We start from the raw sequence: 24,803 nt of genomic DNA, 5'->3' as shown, positions 1-24,803 counted from the left end.
ATTATTAATAATTTTAAAAAATATATAAAATTTTAATATTATTAATAATTAATTCAACAAATATGTTTTACAACCCTACTTCAAATATAAATCTTAATAACTTAGCTCCACAAACTATTTTTAATAGGTTTCCTCTCATTTATAATTGGTTTTTTGGCCCAATACCTCAAGCAGATTAATTATTTAGGGTATTGGGCCAATATAGACTCTATTTTGAAAACTATAATATTCTCTACAGTGAACACCGAACTCATCATTTTGAGGTGACGAGTTTTTGAAGATATTATTTTTAAATTATCTCTGTGAAGTAGGATCCATGTGGGCTATTATTTTATTATCATTAAAATGACTCGTCACCTCGGCGTTACGAGTTCGTTTAAAAAATATTTTTTTTTAAATTACAAAAATAAAATAAATTAAAAAGTATAAATTAAAATAATTAAATGAAACTCGGCGTCGGGTGACGAGTTCTTTCAAATTCAAAAAAGTAGTCGTTGGTCAACGGCTATATGGACAACAGTCATGGCCAAAGGTCACTTGGAACTTGTCACCTCAAGGTGACGAGTTCAGTCGGTTAAAATTTAAAAGAAAATTAAAATATACAAAATAATTAAATAATTGGAAAAATAAATATTTACAAAGAAAATTTATTTATATTTCCTAAGTTCTTGACGATGTCATGGAGTGGTTGAATAATAATGTAGCAGAGCTCGTCGAGTACATCGGGGTCGTAGGCTTTGATCGTCGTCATCATCTTGTCGAGGAGGTGTACTTAACACACTATGTGATCCACCTTCGAAATACAATAGATTTATGACATTTGAAGCCATCATTGTCGTAACTGCTTCGACTTGGCTTCTACTTTGTTGATCATATATGATATGGTCCCACTTACCCGCAACCGCATATTATGTTGAAGATGCTTGAGTGTATTGTGATGCATCCCATGAACCTCTAACCCAATTCGGTTGAGTCTCGACTGAAGTATGAAATGGAGGATAGAAACCGAAACTAGCATGAGATGCATAATAGTACTCTTCATCTGCAAATGTTGAAGCGGAAAAAGACAACGATAATGATTTCTTCTTAGAGTTGGACTTGGACTTGGCGCATGTGGCCTGATGATGTTCCCATTCTCCATTCTCTTCTGATGTCATGAGATATGATTCTCATTGCTTCGTAATTTTGGAGATATGAAGATTAGTCGAAATCTAGGTCTATTGGTGTAATGTCGAAACACTGGGGAGCAATTGTTCAGTTGATTCCACGCGTCGATGTATATAGCGTGCTTCACCGGTCAATTTTTGGTATGTTTTTCACGCGTATCAATTCTATGGACCGCATCCATATCAACCATCTGTGTAGCAGATGATGTCATCACTATCAGCAACGTGCACTCAACAATCGCATATTGCAATAACGACGTCACGATACACCATAAGTGGGACCCCTAAAAATCCTCTTGGAAATAGGTTGATCTCCTTGTCAACATACAGAAGCCAAGAGAACTGTAAATTAAATATCAAATTAATATATATATAAAGTTAAAAAGATTAAAAAAATAAAAAATCGTATGACATACCACATATCAACCTGCATGTCTATCATCATTCGTATATCTGGTGCAGTGACACCCGCCAACTTCGTCTCATATTTTATGACGCCATATAATTTTTTTTAAAAAAATTAAATTTATGAAATTAAAAAAATCATAAAATAATTACCTTAGCCAGAGGAAACTCGATAGGGGTTGTTGTAATTGGCGCATAAATGAGAATCGATACCAAGACCACGACTGTAGCAGTATCAGACAGCCGACAACGTCAACTTTTCATGAACAATTGTAGCTTAAAGCTCCTGACAGACAAAATCAACGTATTACGACACACAACGGAGTCTTCCAAATAGCGTAGATAATGAGTGTGCACCAAATTACTAGATTTATCTGGTAATAATACCTCTCCAATCAATTGGAGAAGATATGCTCGAGACGCGAAAATAACCTACTCCTCGGTAGACTCATCTGTCACTTGAAATTTCGATTCCAACCATGTTATACTACCGAAAGTCGTCGGTAACGTCATGTGGTCATTTTACAAAACTTGGTAGAACAACGATGTGGGGTCGTACATGTTCTCACTCACCACGAGGGTCTATTCACAGGAACAACGAGTTGGTAAGCAACGTCTTCCAAAGTAATCGTCGCTTTACCACTCAGAAAGTGGAATGTGTACGTCTCAGGCCGCCAACTTCGACAAGAGCATCAATCAACATCGGGAACATCTTCAAGCCAAGTATAAATATGGCTGAAAATAGATTGGATTGCTGTAGATATATCACGGTCCATTGATGCGGCTCTCCGTATGCCATATTGCGCTTATGAATATTCCACTCATCATTCAATCATATTATGATCGATGAAACGTGGACGTTGTCCATGTACAACATATTCTCGGGTTGCCATTTTTTAGATTTTGATAGAATGTATGTTTTTTTGTAATTTTTTAAGATTCAGGGTTTAGTGACCCTAAACCCCTATTTATATTCTTACATCCAACAACTAGTTGGAAAAAAATACGGTCGAATTTATCACCTCGAGGTGACGAGTTCCAAGTGAATGTTGCCATATAGCCATTGACCAACATATATTTTTTTTGAATTTGAATGAACTCGTCACATCAACGTGATAAGTTTCACTTATTTTTTTAATTTATATTATTTATTTTATTTTTGTAATTTTAAAAAATATTTTTTAAACGGACTTCACGGGGACAATTTAAAAATAATTTCTTCAGGAACTTGTCTCCTTGAGGTGACGAGTTTGATGTCACTGTAGAGAATGACATAGTTTCCAAAATAAAGTCCAAGTTAGTCCAATACCCTAAATAATTAACCCACTTGGGGTATTGTGCCAAAAAATCTTTATAATTACTTAAATGTTTAATTTAAGCTAGCCCAATTTTTGAAATGGACTGATAACTAGGACTGTAAACGAATCGAATGAACACGAACGAGGGTATGTTCATGTTTGTTCGTTAAGGAATTTAGCTTGTTCGTGTTCGTTCATGTTCGTTCATTTAAATGATAAATGAATACAAATGAATGAACATAAATGAACGGATGTAAACGAACATAAATGAACAATATAAACGAACGTTAACGAACACAAACGAACGAACGTAAACAAACACAATAAATGAACATAAATGAAAATATATTTTTTCTTTTCTAACAATTTTAGGATTATATTTTATTTAATTGTTTTAAGCATTTTTTATTTTATTTAAAATTAATTGAATTTAAAATATTTATTGGTATCAGATTAAAATTTATGGGCTTTAATATTTTAAATATATAGAGAGATTGAGCTAAATATAAATGAACGCACATAAACGAACATAAACATGAATGAATGAATATAAATGAACATATATCGAATGAACATGAATGAACATAAATGATATAACAAATAAACAAACATAAATAAACTTCTGGCCTAATGATTTGCTGAACGTTCGGTTCGTTTAGACTATAACACAGTGTATAACCCAATCCCAGTTCATAATAATGTCTGAAGCTTTACTGATTAAATTTGCTTCCTAGTGAAACCTAGTTTTCACATTTTTTTTCTCTGATACTAGCTGTCAACAAACATAAGCAGCTGCATTTTGATCATCCATAGCGGCGACTACTTACAGCCTTCTCTCCCACTTCTCATCTCTTCCCAAAACCCTAAACCATCCTTTAAAACAAAACCCATTTTCCCAACTCCCCGTTTCCCCCTCAAACTATCCAAAAATCTCTTCAAACACCATTATCTCTCCCTCAAATCTCTTCTCTCTCAAAAAAACTACTAGGACCTAGAATGTCACTTTTGAACACTGCTTCACGAAATCCCCATATGGGCTTCTCTACTGTGAGGATATCAAAGTGGAGGACATCATGGGAAAGGTGGAAAATATACCCTTTTATTTGTACAGTAAGCCCCAGATTACTAGGAATGTGGAATCTTATAAGGATACCCTTGAAGGCTTGAAGAATCCCATCATCGGGTATGCTATTAAGGCTAATAATAATTTGAAGATTTTGCAGCATTTGAGGAAGTTGGGTTGTGGTGTTGTGCTTGTTAGTGGCAATGAACTCAAGTTGGCTCTTCATGCTGACTTCGATCCAACTAAGTACGTTTTCTTACTCCAGACAATGCTTGTTTTTATTCTGCAAGCTACTTGTGTTTTTGTTTCACTTATGGATACATAATGATATAACTTTCTCAAAGATTTAATCTGATTTTTTGTGTATAAGGAAATGAATTATTGTAATAACATGTGGATTTAAAAAGTTTTCACCTTGCTTTATGATGTGTTGTTAGTAATATAGGTAGTTGTACAGCTGAAGATATTGAATAGTAGTTAGCAGGTTGTTTTTAGAGTTTGTTATGAGCATTTATTATTGTGTGCAGTTATGCCTAGTGTGTAAGCTGGCAATGTACCTATATAAGCTTGGTTAGTGCGTGTGTAGAATGATGGGAAGTGTAATACGTTTTCTTGATAATATACTGAGGTTCTTTATATGGTATCATTCGCCATTCATCATGGAGAAGTTGTTGCTGCGTAGCTCGAATTAGTCTAACTTGAAGGGTTTCGTTCTTTTGCTGAGGATTCAATCAAGAAGCTGTAGAATGTTCACAAATAAAAAAGTGAATGTGGTTCTTGATGAGAAGAATTTCCTATTGTGGAAGCAACAAGTCCTTCTTACAGTGAGGAGCCATCGTCTCGAAGGGCTACTGATTGGCACGATGCGAGCTCCACTGATGATGGTAACTGATGAACATGGTGTATCAGTTGCTAATGAGGCTTATAGTGACTTTGTCGCTCAAGACAGTGTTGTAGCTTTCTGGCTCTTGTCCACTATTAGCAGCCAGTTGCTCCCTCAGTTTGTTGGTGCAAAGACAGCTACTACAGTGTGGAGCACTGTTTTACAGTTTTTCGCTAATCGATCCACAACGTCGATTATGAACTTACACTACAAATTACAATCACTTAGAAAAGGGGAGGATAGCATGAGGGTATTCCTTACCCGAGTAAGAAGGTTTGTGATGCATTGGCATCCTATGACAGTATGGTTCGTTGTGAAGTACATTGCTAGCATTCTTAAAGGACTTCCAAGAGATTATCAACCGTTCATGGCTGTTATAACGTCCAGTGGTGAGTCTCTTTCTCTAGATAGAGTGTACAATATGATGGTTGATGCCAAAACACAATTGGCTGGATTTTCTGCCCAAGAAGAAAATGCCATTGCAAGTGCCCATGTTGCTCGTGGCGTGATGAATAGTGCTGGTGGTGATAATCGCAGTTCAGCATATCGTTTTCTGTCTGGGGGGGGTTCGATAAGATGAGGTCGAGGTAGACCACGTATAATGCCAACTTTGTGGCAAGATCAGAATCTTGTCAATCGATGCTAGCATAGGTTCGATGAAACCTTTACTGGCGTAGATGTGGATACTACTCAGTTTTACACTAAGTAGGAAGCAACAAGTGCAAACTTCACTGGTGTTGAAAACTCGAACTATGAGTGTGTCGTAGCAAGGTGCATGGAGGTACTCAGGCATATGAATCATCTTCTGCTCGTGCCGAGTTAGCAACTGGTTTGAATCAATGGGTGGTTAATTCGGGTGCTACACACCATGTTACACCTGAGTCTAAGAATGTCACTCAACGAGATGAGCATTATGGTCCAGGTAAGCTAATTGTGGGTAATGGAATGTCATTAGGAGTTAATTCTGTTGGTAGTGTTGTTATATCATCATCATCATCTCGTCCACTGTTTTTAATGATCTCTTGTATGTACATGGTGTAATAAACAATCTGCTTTCGGTCTTAAAGTGTGCTAGGGATAAAGGAATATACTTCGAATTTCATGTGTATGGGTGTCGAGTTTGTGACAGCACTACGGGTGAAGTGTTGATGACAGGGAAGGTTAAAGATGACTTATATGTCTTCTCAGAGGCTGGCTCGTCAAGTGTTTGTGATAAAGCCCAAGTCAACATTGCTTGTCTTAGTAATACTAGCGTGTATCACCTTTGGCATAGGAGGTTAGCTCATGCCAGTTATAATACTATAGTAAAAGCGTGTAAAGCAATTGATGTATCATTTCCCTCCAATATGAATGAAAAATGTGATGTGTGTTGTGTTGGAAAGAGTCACAAGTTGTCATTTCCTCATTCTACATCTATCTATTATCAGTCGTTTGAGGTATTCTCTGATCTTTGGGGACTAGCACATGTTGTCCAAAGGTTTCAAATATTATTTAATGTTTGTTGATGCTTACTCGAGACATACGTGGATTTATTTTCTGCAAAACAAAGCTCAAGCTGTCTTGGTGTTTCGATTATTTCAGAAGCTTGTACTGAATCATTTGGTGCTACAATTAAAGTTATCCAAAGTGATTGGGGGAGGAGTACAAGAGTCTCTCTCAGTCTTGCTACAGGAAGGTATGATCATAGGCTTTCATTCCCGCACACTTCCGAACAGAATGGAGTCATGAAAAGGAAGCACAGACATTATGGAATTAGCCTTGGTGTTGCTAGCACAAGCCTCTATGCTTGAACAATACTGGTTTTATGCTGCCATGACCGCCGTGTATTCCATTAACCGTTAGCCAGCGAAAGTATTAAATGGGGTGTCCCCTTATGAAAAGCTACTTGGTAAGAAGCCAGATTATACCTTGTGCAAGTGCTTTCCTCATTTGAGGCTGTTTCAAACCACAAACTTGAGTTTAGATCTCAAGTGTGTACCTTCTTAGGGTACATCCCACAACAAAGGTTATTGTGTCTCGCGTCAAGTGGAAGAATTTATATCTCTCGACATGTAGTTTTCGATAAGAATGTGTTTCCATTTGCGGGACTGTTTGATAAATCCTCTATGCGTACTGGTGAGATAGCTAGAATAGATTCACCAGATCTAGAAATTGTGACTGATGTACATCGGGCTAACAACAGTGACAGATGCTATGGACATGATGATTGACTGCATGATGATATGCTGCAGGTTTCAGGAGGGGAGTCACTTTGAGAAACTGGTGCATCTGCTCCATCCGAAAATTATGATGAAGGATCGACTTCTGGAAGTCAATCTAAAGTGCATAGTGATAATGTGCAAAATGGTGGTACGATGCAAGATACTGTGGTTTCCAGTGCTGATGGTAGTATTGTGCAGAGCCTTTGGTACCTTCTGTGTCACTGGAAATACTCATTATATGCTCACGAGGAGCAAGTGCGGCGTATTAGGCCTAAAGTATATATGGTGTCTTCAGAGGCAGGTTGAACCAACCAATGTATATGATGCACTAAAATAGAACATGGAGTGATGAAGCTACCACCTGGTAGTCAGTTGTGGATGTAATGGTTGTCAAGCTAAAAACTAATCCATATGGATCAGTTCAGGATACAAAGCTCGGTTGGTTGTAAAGGGCTATTCTCAAGTGCCAGGGCAGGATTTCACTGAAACCTTTAGCCCCGTAATCAAGTTTCCTACAATTTATGTAGTCTTGTCGTTAGCTGTAGCAAGGTTGTGGTAGCTGCGTCAAGTTGATATAAATAACGCGTTCTTGAACGGCGAATTGCATGAGGACGTTTACATGCAGCAGCCACTGGGGTTTGAGCAATATGCTGAAGATGACAGTTAGCTTGTTTGCAAATTGAATAAGGCGTTGTATGGACTTCGATAAGCACCTCGAAACTAGCAAGCTCTGAAGCAGTGTTCACTTCAGCTTGGGTTCACTGAGTCCAGGGTAGATACGTCGTTGTTTGTTCGCAACAACAGTGGTGTGTACACGTATATGCTCGTGTATGTTGACGATATTGTAGTCATTGGCAGTTCAAATGCAGAAATCGATGATGTGGTTCGATAATTGAATCGTGCTTTTGCCTTAAAAGACTTGGGCGAACTTGGTTATTTCCTTGGCATTGAAATTGAGAGGTGTGAAGGCTCAGTAGTGCTTAGCTAGCGGAAGTACATTCTTGAGTTGCTAACAAGGACATGGATGGATAAAGTTGGGTCAGTGGTTACACTTATGGTGTTAAGTAAGCTTCAATCTGATATTGGTAGTCTGCTGAAGATAATTGAATCGTGCTTTTGCCTTAAAAGACTTGGGCGAACTTGGTTATTTCCTTGGCATTGAAATTGAGAGGTGAAGGCTCAGTAGTGCTTAGCTAGCGGAAGTACATTCTTGAGTTGCTAACAAGGACATGGATGGATAAAGTTGGGTCAGTTACACTTATGGTGTTAAGTAAGCTTCAATCTGATATTGGTAGTCTGCTGAAGATGCAAGGGAGTATCGTAGCATTGTTGGAGCGTTGTTATACGCATGTCATACTCGACCTGATATCACTTATAGTATGAATCAAGTCGCCCATACATGATACACCACGATGGTCACTTGATTGCTGTCAAGAGGATACTTCGGTATCTTGCAGGTACACTTGAATATGGTCTTGTGATTGCTCCGTATGGGGTTAATATGAAGATAGTGGCATTCACTGATGTCGATTGGGGAGGTAATCGTGATGACAGGAAATGATTTCGGGACATTGTGTGTTTTTGGGAGACAACCTTGTGTCCTGGACATCTAAGAAGAAAAAGACAGTCTCGAGGTCCACGATGGAAGCTGATATCGCAGTATGACAGATGTAGCAACATAGGTGGCATGGATGATGCACTTCTTTTAGACATGGGAGTGGTGAAGCAAGGTGTCCGGTTATCTAGTGATAACAGTAGTGGTGTGGCCATGAGCAGTAACCCAGTGTATCATGCCAAGGCTAAACATGTGGAGCTGATGTGCATTTGTGAGAGAAAAGGTTGCTACTAGACAAGTGGTTGTGAACTATGTTCCATCAAGCCATCAGTTACAGACAGACTTACTAAACCGTTGTCCAGACCTTTGTTTGAACAATTTCGATCTAAGGTTCAGGTGCTTTCGTTTAATAGAATAACAGGAAAAGAAAGCGGGAATGTTAGTAATATAAGTAGTTGTGCAGTTGAAGATATTGAAGAGTAGTTAGCAAGTTGTTTTTAGAGTTTGTTATGAGCAGTTATGTTGTGTAGTTATGCCTAGTAGTAAGCTGGCAATGAACCTATATAAGCTTGGTTATGCGTGTAGAATGATGAGAAGTGTAATACATTTTCTTGATAATATACTGAGGTTCTTTACATGTGCCACTATCAAGTTGATGTTAAATCACTTTGTTATGGTTTTTGTTTGACAACTTATATAGTTTGATTAGTGCTTATATCTGAATTTATAGGTGTATATTTATATTTAATGGAAATGGGAAGCTCTTGGGATTTGGTACTAGATGCTCAAGAAGGTGTTTTTGTGAATGTGGATAGTGAATTTGATCTAGAGTATTATGTAGCTGTAAAATTTGCTGGCAGGAAGGTTAATGTTTTACTTCGGATCAACCCCGACGTGGATCCTCAGGTAATGTAGTGGTTATACTTTCAAGATTTAAGAGATGATAGGAGTATGTTTTTTTTGTCTGATTTTTAGATTTATGTGCTTTAAATGACTTGACTATTACCCGGTAGGTCCATGCATATGTTGCTACGGGGAACAACAACCCTAAATTCGTATTAGGAATGAGAAGCTGCAGTGGTTTCTGGATGCTGTAAAGGCACACCCTATGAGCTGAAGCTTGTGAGAGCCTATTGTCATCTTGGTTCGACAATTACCAAGGTATGTTAGCAACATCATTGTCAACACACCTTTCGTCCTACTAGGATTCAAACTCCTAAAATAGGATAAAATTTGCTAGGATTAAAACTCCTAAAATAGGATAGAGTTCTACTATTATTTAAACTCCTAAAGATAGATCTACAAGCATTATAAATAGTCATTGTAACTCACTATTGTAACACATTCGGAGAAGGATATACGAAATACCAAGCAAAAATTACAAGCAACTCGTAGCCATTTTCGAAGCATTTATATTGAAAGGTAAAGTTCATACATTCGCATGTTATTTTCCTTACCCTGTTGTTTTGATTCGAAAGAAAATTGAGAGAAGTGTTTTTGGCCGATGAACGGGGGTTTCAAGATCTATTTTTGTAGATCAGTCCCCGAGGCTTGTGTTTTTGAAAAACTATTTGGATTTTTATAAACGGGTCGTGTGGATCCGCGTGTTTTGTCGCTTTTTTTCTTCAATTGACTTTTAATTTGACCCTTAATTCATTTTTTATTTAATTTAACCCTTATTATTTATGTATAAAATATATATATTTAATTATTTTTATTTATTTATTTATTATAATTTTTTCATTTTCTTTGCATTATATTATATTATTTTCCTATTATTATATATATTATATTATTATTTTTTATCTATGTTTACTTATTTACTATGTTTTTTTACTATATTTTCCTAACGTTATATATATATTCTTACTTCATTTTATTTTATATTCTATGATTACTATTTTTAGTTAATATTTTATGTATATTTATTTTTTTTTTTATTATTATTTACTATTAGTATTTTATATATTATACATACATTTTTATATTTTTATATATTTTTTATTTTTTATTTTATTTATACTATTTATTTATTTCATTATGTTTTTAGTTTCTTTGTTCTTATTATTTTTTCTTTTTTTTAAAAACACTTTACCTTTTTTATCTTTTTGTATATATTTTTTTCTTCATTTTTTATATTTTTCATTTTTTGATTTGTTTCATCCAATTATTTTATGTTTATTATTTTGGTTTCATTTATTTTCTTGGTTCACTCTTTAGTTTTGTTATTTTCTTTTATTATTATTTTCTTTAATCTTATTTTAATTTTTTTAAGGGTATTTCCGTAAACTCATTAAGGTAAGTAATTCGGATCAAATTTTACCTTTTAATTTAACTTGCAATTTTCTTAATCAAAGACAACTGGAAATTACGTAGTACCGAAAGGGCGATTCAAGGTGCTAATACTTCCTTGACCGTAACCGACTCCCGAACCGACACATCTTTGGTAAGACGCAGATCAGTAAGAAATAGGGTATCCGATCAACCCATTTGTTTTAAATAAATGATCGGTGGCGACTCCCAATCCACATTTTTCAAGTCGAAACCCAATTCCGGGGCCCAACCGAAAGACGGTTACGACAGCTTGGCGACTCCGCTGGGGACACAGGTAAGTGAGTCAGGCTAAGGTAATTTCCAGTTATCTTTTTAATGAAAATGGTAAGTTTAAATTTTAAGGTAACATTTCGATCTTTATTATTTACTTTTGATTATATTTTCGAGTAAATAGTTGTACTGACCGTTTTTTAATGATTTCAGTCCTTTAAGATTTTTCATCCAAAGTCTCTATACCCGAGCTCCGAACCCGTTTTAAGTGGGGGTGAAAGCGACGCCTTCGTGTGAATTTATTCATCGTATGGGCCTAGCAAGTAACCTTCGGGATTCATATACCTTATGCCTTCGTGTGAATTTATTCTCCGTATGGGCATAAGGGAATGTTCCTCCGAGTTTAACTTAGTCCACAGAAGCATGTGATGGGTTTAGGACTAAGGGTTTGGTAAGGCCAAGGGGGCACCGGCAAGGAGAACTCGAGTACCTTTTTTTAGAACCTAAACCCGGAGACTACTAGGAGTTAGGGTCCACCCCAAAACCTCATTTTAAACTCTAGGATGCCGAAATTATTTTTTGCTTTACTTTCTGTTCAAAACATGTGAACTAGAAATTTATGCGGTTAGGACTTGTTCAAAATCAACTTGCGGGATAGAGATCATGTCCGGGTAGAAATAATAAGCATGTGGGGTAGATATCATGTGGGGTAGGACTTTTATTTTCATAATTGCTTTGATTATCTTTACCTTACTACTCTTTTCATTTTTTCCTCTCTTTTATTTATTTCCATAATCTGCATCATTCAAAAGAGGTGTTGATCCAAAAAAAACGTGTTCGTTAACCAAATAATCTGCATTAATGGACAAAGGTGTAATATAAGAGACTAAGAACCCCGAGGTATGACTATGGTCCGAGAAGACTCAGAAAGAAAAGGGAGACAACCTTCAAGAAACCTATGTGTCAGCTGGTTAGCTACGCATCTATTAGCCTAAAACAGAACAATGTGCAGGAGCTTCAAGATATCTGGGACAGTTGAAGAATGATCGAAATAGAAGTTCAGCCAACGTACGGTGACATTGCACTTTTACTTCACGTTAGATTGATGAGCCCTTGATTAGAGCCATGGTCCAATTCTGGAACCCGGGATACAGTTGTTTCACTTTTAACTGGGAGGACATGGTGCCTACTATCGAAGAATACACACTGCTACACTGTGAAAACATCAAACTAGGCGAGTCTACGTTAAGCACACCAAAAGTCAGCCTTTCAAAGTACACTGGCCAGAGCGGGAGTAGAAAAAATGGGTAATTGATCGGACTCAGCGCTGAGACAGAGGATAAAGAACTTGAGGCTGAGCGCTATCAGTGGAAGCTGGATGCCGATTCTCAGAAAGATAAAGCAGACAAACTGGAAAAGGAACAGAAAAGAGTCTGTTTCGAGCTCGAAGACTTAAGAAAGGGGTATCAAGATGCTGTTAAAGATAACTCCAAGTTGAAAATTTCCTCCGAGTACTGGAAAGACGAAGCTCACAGCCTGAAAAGAAAGTTTGAGGGGCCTGATGAGAGAGCCTGAAGGAAAAGATGAAGATTGCTCAGAGGCGCTTAGCAGACATCAACATCAAACCAACGCTTGAGAATCCAGATGATTAATATGGAAAACATGAGAGAGATGGTAAAACAATAGGTGAATAGAAGTTATCATAGATGGATTCAGAAAGCAAGCAGCCGAGCTCAGTGCCCTTTGATGGGGTCTACAGTGGCGTTTTTGTTGGGAGCAAGCACAACAAAGGGTGAAGGCTAGAGACGCAGTCATTCGAGACTTCCTAGATCAAGTACAGAAGGTAGCCCGTCATCTTCATGGCCTGGCAAGGGAAGCCGGAGTGGTTCGACAAGGTATTCAACCAGTACGGATGAAGGCAGAAGACTTGTTAATCTACTAGAAGCTATTAAGGGTTAGAGGATTAATCCGAGTGTACCTTTGATTGTTTTATGTCTCTTACAAGAAGATATTTTTGTCTGAATAAAATTATTTATAATGAACACTTTTTCTAGATCAGTGCCTCTAAGCTGCATACATCATGCATTGCATTTTGCATTATATATCTCATGTTTTTTCTATATTTTCCATGTTTTTACATTCGTATTAACAAACAGAACATGTCTCAGAAAGCGAAAGAGAAAACATCAAGTCTACCACTATAACATTAAATACGCATCATCCGCATAATACCCGAGCAAAGAAGAGACAATGGAGGCCAGAATGGAAAAACTCGAGGAGAACATGACGAGACTGCAAAAAGAATTGGAAGACAGGTTGGCTCAAAATAGTCAAAGCACCCTGGAGTCCATCAAGAAGAAAGGAGTCATTGGTCGATCAAATTGTGGCCAAGTTATCTGGATTACAGCAAGCTAGTAGTAGAGGGAGGTTCCTCGGAGGGGTAATCATATCACCAACCCCACAGGTGGTTATCTCACCCGAGATCATACCACACCACAAGAAACTCTTCTACTGTCAAAAGAAAGCACCATATGTTGTAAAGGTGCAAACTTCCATAATCGTCCAGATGATTACGGTATCCCGGATTTCGATGAAGATGACAAAGCGAAGAAGATAGAAGAGAAGATCAGGATGCTAGAAGATCGAATGAAGTTGGTCCAGGGGGATCATGACTATTATGGAGGACGCAAGAGAGCTGAGCCTAGTTCCAGATTTGGTGCTTCCGCCAAAATTTAAAGTTCCTGAGTTTGAAAAATTGATGGAAACAGCTGCCCATCTTCCCATATCACTATGTTCTGTCGGAAGATGACAGGATATGGAGGGAATGACCAACTCTTGATCCACTACTTTCAGGAGAGCCTGTCCGGTTCTGCTATCTGTTGGTACAACCAGCTCAGCCGAACTCATCAAACATGGAAACTTAGCCAAGTCCTTCCTGGAACAATATAAACATATCAACGATATGAGACCAGACCGGGTTATACTATAGAGCTTGGAAAAGAAGCACAATGAAAGTTTCCGACAATATGCACAGCGATGGAGGGATTTTTCTGTGCAGGTTCATCCGTCCTTGGATGAAAAAGAGACTAGAAAGTTATTTGTACAAACTCTGAAGGCACCTTATTTCGGGCACCTGGTGGCAATTACATCGGGAACTTTCTCAAATCTAGTTATGGCTGGTGAGATGATCGAGCTAGCTATAAAACACGGAAAAATTGAGGAGATATCAACAATGTCAGTACCTACAACGCCAACAAAGGTTTACGGTCTCAAGTCCAAAACTGTTGCAGTTGTACCGTCTACTTCTAAACAAACTCAGAGAGAACCAAGGAAAGAAAAATTTGCATCAGTCCAATCCCAATGACATATGAGTTACTCCCAACGCTATTTGAGAAAAATCTTGTGACTCTAGTTCATCCAAACCTAGAGCGGCCCCCATATCCTGAAGGTCAATTACGCCGTATGCAGCTATCATATGGAGCTCAGGGCACACCACTGAGAATTGTGGGCATTGAAACGTAAGGTCCAAGATCTGATCGATTCAGGGGCTTCACTTTCAATATGTAATGGGGCATTCTGATCATAATGGGTCCATTAGAATTTTGTTGCATTATCAAGTATATCATCTTGTTTGAACTTGTTTTCTTTCGTACTTCTTATGCGTGAACATTTTAAGTCACTTGACGTTTTAACATTTTAAATAAATGCATCATTCTTAGGAGATGAGCAAATTTAATCTGAATTCCTTGAATATCACCTCAAAACTGTTTAATAATTGAGGTTGTAATCTTTGACAAATGACAAGATTGAACCCTGCAAAATAAAGACCCCTTGGTCCTAATTTAAAAGATACATCAGACTACATATTTTTCTCTTGCCGAGCTAAGTTTTCTCTTCATGAAGAGTCCATCCAAGGTTTGGTATTCAGACACGTATTAAGAGCGAGAAGAATAGGGCAACTAGCACATGAGATTGCAAAACTAATTGGTTTATACCCTTGTTATGATGTTCAGGGATGATATGATCTTCACAGATGGAATAGTCGAGTAAGAAATCTAGTTTAGGTCAGTTGTTTGGAAATTGAACTCTAAAGATGAAATCCCTTGACTTTAAAAAGCACCTAGACTATAACAGGTTCTTCTTGACAATCTAAGAAATTAATCCGTAAAGCTGAGCTATTCCACTAAGGCATTGTTATAGGAAACTCGAAAGCCCTGCTTATGAATAGATGTTCAACTATGACACTGCTGGGACACTTGCAATTCGGTGTTTGCTCCACTACTTTTGTCAGGCCAAAGACTTTGTGATGAGATGACCCTTCAGTGATTTGTCCCTCTAAAGCTGAGCATTCCACTAAGGCAATTGGTTAGAGAAACTCGAAAGCCCTGGCTTTATGAATAGATTATGTTCAAACTATGACACTGCTCGGACACTTGGAATTCGGTGTTTGCACCACTGCTTTTGTCAGGCCAAAACTTTGTGATGAGACGAACCCTTCAGTGATTTGTCCCTCTAAGCTGAGCTATCCACTAAGGCAATTGGTTATAGAGGAAACTCGAAAGCCCTGGCTTTATGAAAGATTACATTCAAATCATGACATTGCTCGGACACTTGCAATCGGTCTTTGCTCCACTGCTTTTGTTAGGTCAAAGACTGTGATGAGATGAACCCTTCAGTTATACCTGATAAAGTGATTATAAGCTGTCCCTCTAAGCAATTGGTTGAACGCCCTGACTTTATGGATCGCTAGCCAACAATGGAAAAATAAATCAAATTCATCTAAAAGAAATTTTCGGTAATAATAGACTAAGGAGTTGAGAAACACCTGTTATAGTTAAATTCACACGAGCACTCAAGAATTTCATTTTTTTAGACTGATATTTCTACACTACCTTTGTTAGAAAGCTACTAAACTTGAACAAATGGAAGATTTCAGAGAACTGAAACAAATGTTCTGAAAGGTCTAGTCATTGATTATGCTAGTTGTGTCATTTTGTTCGCCTCTGATCAAATACCAAATCAAAAAGGGGCATGCCATGATCTTCACGATAACCAATCGATGAAACACCCACTCAGAAACTTTCGATCTTGATATTGTCAAAGATTGCAGCTATCAAAGATTAAAAGTGTTTGATTCTTTTGATGTCCAATGAACTCATGTTTTATGATTTGCTTCAATTGTGAAACCTAGAAAGAGGTACTTTTTCAAAAGTTCTTTTTGATATTTTCAAAATTTTGAAAATTCGAAAGAAGAAAAGCATTTTCAACAAGATAAGTTCTCTAAGCATATCTTGGAATTCAACAAATATCGCTCCGAAGCTCAATCGAAACAGAGGCAAAGGAAACCATCTTTGGGGTAAAATTTGATAAGGGAAGGAAAAATTGTCTTGAGGTCTGCAAGAGTACACCCTGGTGGAAATGAAGAAATTAAGTCAAATGAACTGAACACGCGCCATTCCCCTCACATCTCAACATATACATCAACACACTACATGACGCATGAAATTGCATCTTTGAATTCATCATCATGAGCAAAAAACCTTGATTTTTCCTCCCTTGAGGCAATTCACAGCAAATAAATTTCATTTGGGCATACATCAAGCATACATCATCAGGATAGTTACTCCATATACATTTTACATCTTTCAGGAGAAGATGAATTAAAAGCCAACTCGACAGATTGAAAGATCGACATTCATCTCCAGATTCAACATTTCCAATATAAACTTTGTCTCACTTAAGACAGTCTCATTTAATGCAGATGATTATCTCACTCAATTTGTTTTTCTAAAACATAATTGTCTCACTTGAGACTGTTTTTCTCGAAAGAGATTTATTTCACTCAAGATTGTTTCTTAAACAATTTGTCTCGCTTGAGACCGTTTTCACTCGAAAGAAGCATTTCATTTCACTCACTGTTTTTTTAAGAATTTATCTTGCTTGAGATAGTTTCCCGAAACAGAAAATTTAGTCTCCCTTGAGACAGTTTCTCTTGAAAACATTTCCCTTGAAATTAATTTTTCTCTCCTAAGATAGTTTCCCTCGAAACAAAAATTTTGTCTCCCTTGAGACAGTTTCTCTTGAAACATAACATTGAAAACATTTCCCTTGAAATGATTTTTTTCTCTCTTGAGATAGTTTCCCTCGAAACAGAAAATTTTGTCTCCCTTGACAGTTTCTCTTGAAACATAAACATTGAAAACATTCCCTTGAAATGAATTTTATCTCGCTTGAGATAGTTTCCCTTGAAACGATTGTCTCCCTTGAGACAGTCTCTCCAAACATAAACTTTGAAAACAATTTAACGAAATCTTTGAATATGTTTCCTTCAAACAATTTTGTCTCCCTTGAGACAGTTCTCTGAAACACACAATTTGCTCGAAATAGATTTCAACTTCAGATGAAGGATGCTAGCTCGAAGCCAAACATCCGCGATTTCAACTCCACGACGGAGGATCGGACACTCGACAAACAAGTTCAACTTCACAACGAAGGGACGGCTGTTGTCAACAAACAACTTCTCAATTTCAGAGCCATTTCAACTTCACAACGAAGGATATTGTACTCCAGACACGCAAGTTCAACTTCACAACGAAGGACGGTTGGTTGTCAACAAACAATTTCCCGGTTCCAGAGCCAATTTCAACTTCACGACGGAGGATATTGGACTCGGAACATGCTACTTACTTGGATTTCAACTTCACGACGAAGGATATCCAACTCAAAGAAGGATTATATGCCATCAAAATTGTCGAGTTCGACTTCATTCAGCTCGATGACACATCAATCGCACTACTTCCGTTGCAGTCGAGGTTTTCAAGTCGAGAAGATGACCTGGGTTAGCCGTGCCTTAGTGACAAGCACCTTTTCAAACAACATAGCTTAAGTTAAAAAAGCTATCTGTCAATGAAGATTTCTGAGTTCGATTCCGATCCAAGGTCTTTAAACCGAGAAGAAACCGAGGGTAACGGGAAGCCACGTGCTGATTCAAATTCCGAACTACGGCTTCAATTTCATATCAGATGAACTCGACTTCACGATGGAGGAGTCATTCGTAACTCAATTCGACAGGGTTTTGAAACATCAGAGTCAATTTTCAACTCCACTGAACGAAAAGTGTGTTTTTTAATCTTTGTCATATCCCCGTTACACCTTTTCGTCCTACTAGATTCAACTCCTAAAAATAGGATAAAATTTTGCTAGGATTCAAACTCCTAAAAATAGGATAGAGTTCTACTATTATTTAAACTCCTAAAGATAGATCCACAAGCATTATAAGTCATTGTAACTCACTATTGTAACATTCGAGAAGGATATACGAAATACCAACAAAAAATTACAACAACTCGTAGCCATTTTCGAAGCATTTATATTTTGAAGGTAAAGTTCATACCTTCGCATGTTATTTTTCCTTACCCTTGTTCTGTTTGATTCGAAAGAAAACTGAGAGAAGTGTTTTTGGCCAATGAACGGGGCGTTTTCGAGATCTATTTTTGTAGATCTAGTCCCCGAGGCTTGTGTTTTGAAAAACTATTCGGATTTTATAAACGGGTCGTGTGGATCCGCGTGTTTTGTCGTTTTTTTTTCGATTGACTTTTAATTTTGACCCCTAATTCATTTTATTTTAATTTAACCCTTATTATTTATATGTATAATATATATATATATATTTAATTATATTTTTTATTTATTATATTTTTTTTCATTTTTCTTTGCGTATATTATATTTTTCCTATTATATATATATATATATATATATATATTATATTTTTTCTATGTTTACTTATTTACTATTTTTTACTATATTTCCTAACGTTATATATATTTTACTTCATTTTATTTTATATTTCTATTACTATTTTTTAGTTAATATTTAGTATATTTATTTTTATTATTTATTATTATTGTTACTATTTAGTATTTTATTAATTATACATTTTTATTTTTATATATATTTTTTATTTTATTATTTTATTTATATATTTTTTATTTTCATTATGTTTTTAGTTTCTTGTTCTATTATTATTTTTCTTTTTTTAAAAAAACCTTTACTTTTTTATTCTTTTTTGTATATATATATTTTTTCATTTATTTTATTTTATTTAATTCATTTTTTTTTGTTTCATCCATTATTTTATGTTTATATTATTGGTTTCATTTATTTCCTTGGTTCAATCTTTAGTTTTGTTATTTTCTTTTATTATATTTTTCTTTTAACATCTTTTAATTTTTTTAAGGGTATTTCCGTAACTCATTAAGGGTAAGTATTCGATCAAATTTTACCTTTTAATTTAACTTGCAATTTTCTTATCAAAGACAACTGGAAATTACGTAGTACTGAAATGGCGGTTCAAGGGTGCTAATACTTCCTTGACCGTAACCGACTCCCGAAACCGACGCATCTTTGGTAAGACGCAGATCAGGTAAGAAATAGGGTATCCGATCAACCCATTTGTTTTAAATAAATGATCGGTGGCGACTCCCAATCCATATTTTTCAAGTCGAAACCCAATTCCGGGGCCCAACCGAAAGACGGTTACGACACATCTTTATCTGATTTAGCTTTCTGCTAGTTAGATCTGGTTAGAGAATTTCGAAGGCAGGTTTGCAGTGGCTAACCTTTTTTTTTTCTGATGAAGAAGTTGACTAATGCAGGATCAGCTAGTACTTGATTCTAAGATTCTTCCGTTGCTTCAATTTAATTATTTTCTATTTTTAATAGTATTTTTGTCTTATTATTCAGAAGTTGCACATCAATGCTATTGCTGCTCATGCAACTTCTAATTTGAAGTCCTTACACAATGTTGTTTAGGTGGATATATTCAGGGATGCTGCAGTTCTTATGGTTAACTACATTGATGAAATCCGTGCCCAAGGATTTGAAGTTGATTATCTGAACATTGGAGATGGATTGGGGATAGATTACTACCATACCGGGGCCGTCCTTCCCAAACCTAGAGATCTGATTGACACTGTAAGGCTCGGACTCTAAATCTTGATATTGTTGTTTCAATGCATGTGGCTTATTAATGCATGGATTATTTGGCCACCTGGTGTGAGAAGTAGGAGTTTCATACCATAGTAGTCACACTTTGGCTGGAATCTAATGTGTTCTCTGGACGTGCTTTATACAATAAAGTATAAATGCATCATAATTTTCAGTTCATATACTTTCCATGTGAAAGTTTCTTTCATTTTTGTTTTTGAATAAATGCTATGGTACTTATTATGGGGATTCCCTTGTTTCGCCATGTTATGAAGTATCGAAATTACTATGTTAGGAACGCTAATTTTTTTTACTGATAATGTGTTTTTCTTGACGGTGGTTGGTGTAGGTCAGAGAATTGGTCACTTCAAGAAATCTTAATCTAATCATTGAACCGGGGAGATCGCTCATTGCAAATACTTGCTGCTTTGTAAATCGTGTTACTGGAGTCAAAACTAATGGAACAAAAAATTTCATCGTCATTGATGGCAGTATGGCTGAACTTATCCGTCCGAGTCTTTATGATGCATATCAAGTAAGTCTGAGAACCCAAAAATATTAATTTCTTAAATGTTGTTCAGGATATCATCATTTTTCAATTTCAAGCTTCGGCAAAAATTTATGCTGATATTCATCTTACTTTGTATGACTGTCATCATTTATCGATCTTGAGTTTTCGACATATTTATGCCAGTAAACTCTGTGTATCTTACTGTTTGTTTTAACTATGTCTCAATCCTAGGTGCCATTGGTTTGAACTTGTGTTGAAGTACTCAGTCTCCCTCTGCCTATCTGTTTGATCGATGTGTCGATGCGTATGTATTTAGCTTCTGTTTTTAGTATTTCTTTTTAACCATAGCTTGTGACCGACATCGAATTTTTTTTGTGTATTCTGAATTATACACTTATACCCGTCCATTCTCAATAGACCATTCATGTTTTATTGCAGCATATAGAACTGGTTTCTCCTACACCTCCCGACACGGAGGTTTCTACATTTGATGTCGTCGGCCCAGTTTGCGAATCCGCAGATTTCTTGGGAAAAGAGAGACAACTCCCGACCCCAGCTAAGGTATTTGTTTTTCCTGTAAGGAGACCGATCGGAGCATCAATCGTTTGAGATTTGCATCTTCTGAAGTTCTATTTTTGCAGGGGACTGGCTTCGTCGTCCACGACGAAGGTGCATACTGCATGAGCATGGCATCGACATACAATCTCAAGATGCGCCCTCCTGAGTATTGGGTAACTGGCTTCGACCTTGTCTACGTTGCATGCTTCTTATATTTCTAGATTTTTATTCTGCATTGATTATCTTACTTTATTACCATGATATTTCGATGGTAAAAGATATAGATGGGAATTTGGAACTCTATTGTTTTCAGGTCGAAGAAGATGGCTCGGTGACCAAAATCCGGCACGGCGAAACATTCGAAGCCCACATTCGGTTTTTCGAGGGTCTTTAATTTGACTAAAACAAGTAATATAAAAGACTTGATATTCGTCGTTATTTGACTGCTTCACTATCTTAACTAGTGAATTTATTTTAGAAAACAATGATTTAATATAAGTTTTCATGTAAAAATATTATTTTAATTAAAAATAAAATGATTTAATATCTTAGAATGTTAATTTTATCAAAATGAATTTTAATATTACATCTTTTTGTCAGAAAATTTAATATTTCATCTTATTTTTATTATCATCCACCTTTGAAATTGATATTCATCTTTCAAATAACGATATCTTTAATTGTTTTCTTTTATCTATAATTTATATTAAAAGAATTTTTTATTATGTATTGTTATTCTACCTTATTCATTATCAGTGACTGATCCATATGATTTTTTAGGATCAACGTGCGTTAATCTTGAAATTCAATTTTTTTTAAGTTTAAATTTTATTTATTCTAAAAATTTATTTATACACATTTGCATTTAAAAAATTATATCATTAACTTGTGTGAACGTTCTAAAAAGATTTTGAATTCGCCGCTCTGCGTCAATAAAATACATAAACGAAATTTATGTAGCTTTGGCCTTGATCTTCAGCTTCTCAATGGTTAGATCGTTTAGGGAGACATGGGGCCGAGGTCGACGGTTTAGATAGCTAGGTCAAGTTTATACTGTGAGAATAGAATTGACTTCCCTTCCTTGCCACTCTCAGTTCAGGCAGCGGCAACCAACCTAGGGTTATTAGACAAAGCGCTTTCTCCACCCAAAGCTGGTATTTTTGTTTTTCCATGGTATATTCATCTCCTTCTTCCATTGTTGAAGACATCGATTTATCCTTCTTTCTTGCTTTGTTTTAGAATACTAACTCTTTTTTTGGTTTATTTTGGCTTGCTTTTTGCTAGGCCCCAAAGAAAGACAAAGCCCCTCCTCCTTCCTCCAAGCCAGCCAAGTCTGGAGGTGGAAAGCACTGTTAGTATAAATGAACTTTCATTTCATTTTGGGTTTGAATGAGCATTGATCATGTTTGTGCTTCTTGAGTTTGAAGAAGGTTTGAAGTTGAAGATTGCAAGGGGAATGTTAGTGTATGTAAATGCATGGCATATAAGTACTCGTGCAACTGCTGTGCATGATGGTTGTGCAGCTGAGGATTGGTTCACTGCAGCTGATCAGTTGAAGCAGTTAGTTTGTTGTGAAATTAGTTACATCAGTTTCAGCTATAGTACTAGCTATAAATACTCTCCTTGAGAATTTTAATACACACTCTTGAAGATAATGCATTTCAGAAGTTCTCTTTCGTTTATTCTCTTTGTTCTTACTTTCATAGCTTAGACATTTGTTCTTAATCTTTACATGGTATCAGTTGCCAAAACAATCCTGCAGTTTATGGCTTCTTCTTTTCTTGGAGGTTCTTGAAGGTTCTTGCATTTCTTTAAAGATGGTGGACTTGCAACAAGTTGGAGTTCAGTCTCCAGTGAATACCACAGTTACTTCAACGGCATATGGTTCTTCAGTTCTGTCCAGTGTTCAACATATACCCAACCAACATGTCATAAAGCTTACCGAGTCAACATACCTTCTTTGGAAGCATCAGGTGACCCTTATAATTGATGGCTATGGATTGTTGGCTTACATCTCTGGTGATAGTCTTGCTCCATCTCAATTTGTTACAAATGAGTCTGGGCAGCTTGAGGAAAATCCGGTGTATCCTGTGTATAGGAAACAGGACAAGTTACTTGCTTCGTGGTTGTTGACAACGATTAGCATGGAGGTTTTGCCACATCTTACGGGGCTCACATCCTCTCGCACAATCTGGAATGCAGTTTCAAGATTGTTTGGAGTTCGTTCTAGTGCCAAGATTTCTTCTCTCAGACACAGTTTGCACTATCAGAGGAAAGATGGCTTGATTGTGAGTGATTATTTAGCCAAGATCAAGACAATCAGTGATTTGTTGAATACTGCAGGTTGTGTTGTACCTGAACAAGAACAATAAGTGTGATTCTTGCTGGATTGTCAATGGAATTCGAGTCCATTATTGGTATAGCATCTCGTGATGTAGTGTCACTGGATAGTCTCACTGAAATGCTCCTGGATTGTGAGGCTAGGTAGAAAGTTTTTTTAAGCGATGGTATTGCTACAAATATGGTTGTACAGCCGAAAGAAGAGAAAGGGACAAGGTCTCAGGCTGCCACTGAACCAGATGCAACAGAAAAACAGTTTATTCGGGAGGTCAAGGGAGGCTCTCGCGATCGAGCAGAGGAAGGTTTAATAATTCAAATAGACCACAGTGTCAGTTGTGTGGAAAGTTTGGGCACATTGTTCAGCGGTGTTATCGTCGCTTTGATCATGACTTCACTGGAGTTGTCAGTGAAGATCAGTCTGCTGAGCAGTGGAAGAAAAGCTGAACAGACAGTTCTTGTTAATGGATATGTGTATAGTCACACGTTGCAATCTCTAATCTTTTACAACTATCCATCTAGCTTCATGCATGGTATGCCCTATGCTTTGACTCGCCAAGGACTGCCTTACTCCTCGAGTCAGGTAATGAATACCTTCCCTGGGGACTGTGGAACTCATCCTGCAAAAATAGAAGGACAAGAGTCATTTGTTCGTACAGCACCTACAACTTTTGTATCCACTGTGCCTAGTATGGCAGCAGCTCACAGTGCTCCAAACCACTCCAATACTTTGTGGTATCCAGACACTGGTGCCACTCATCACGTATCAAATGATCTTGTATCGTTCAATTCAGGTATGTCATACAAAGGTAACAACACTCATTTAATGGGAAATGGTGAAGGAATTAAAATTGATCATGTTGGTCAAGGCTTTCTGTCTTCTAGTCTTAGACCTCTGATGTTACAAAATATGCTACATGTCCCACACATTAAGAAGAAGTTGCTGTCAGTATCTCAATTCACTCGTGATAACAATGTATTTATTGAGTTTCACCCTTTTGAGTGCTTGGTGAATGATGCACAGACTCGGAACATTCTGTTGAGAGGGAAGCTCACACATGAAGGTTTATACTAGCTGCTACCGTATGAAGAAAAGAAATTGTGTTGCATGGTGAATAAAGTGACAAAGGCTTCAAACAATCTGGAACTTTGGCATAGGCGCTTAGGACACTCCTGTGAGAAGACTGTCAAAGATGTTATGAAAATGTGTAATGTTTCTTCTAGTGAAAACAAATTGAACAATGTTTGTTCTGCGTGTTTACAAGGCAAGGCTCACAAGCTGCCTTTTTGTGATTC

General features: G+C 36.8%; 1 pseudogene; it reads left to right on the top strand.

The window, feature by feature from the left end:
* The first annotated feature begins 1,228 nt into the window (after positions 1-1,228).
* The window catches only part of LOC120145347, a 28,995-nt pseudogene continuing 5,420 nt past the window's right edge, over positions 1,229-24,803 (top strand).

This window comes from Hibiscus syriacus, unplaced genomic scaffold (genome assembly GCF_006381635.1).
Source record: "Hibiscus syriacus cultivar Baekdansim isolate YM2019G1 unplaced genomic scaffold, ASM638163v2 tig00110893_pilon, whole genome shotgun sequence".
Lineage (NCBI taxonomy): Eukaryota > Viridiplantae > Streptophyta > Magnoliopsida > Malvales > Malvaceae > Hibiscus > Hibiscus syriacus.
The sequence above is the reverse complement of the archived record's forward strand: the minus strand, read 5'-3'. Positions and strand labels throughout refer to the sequence as shown.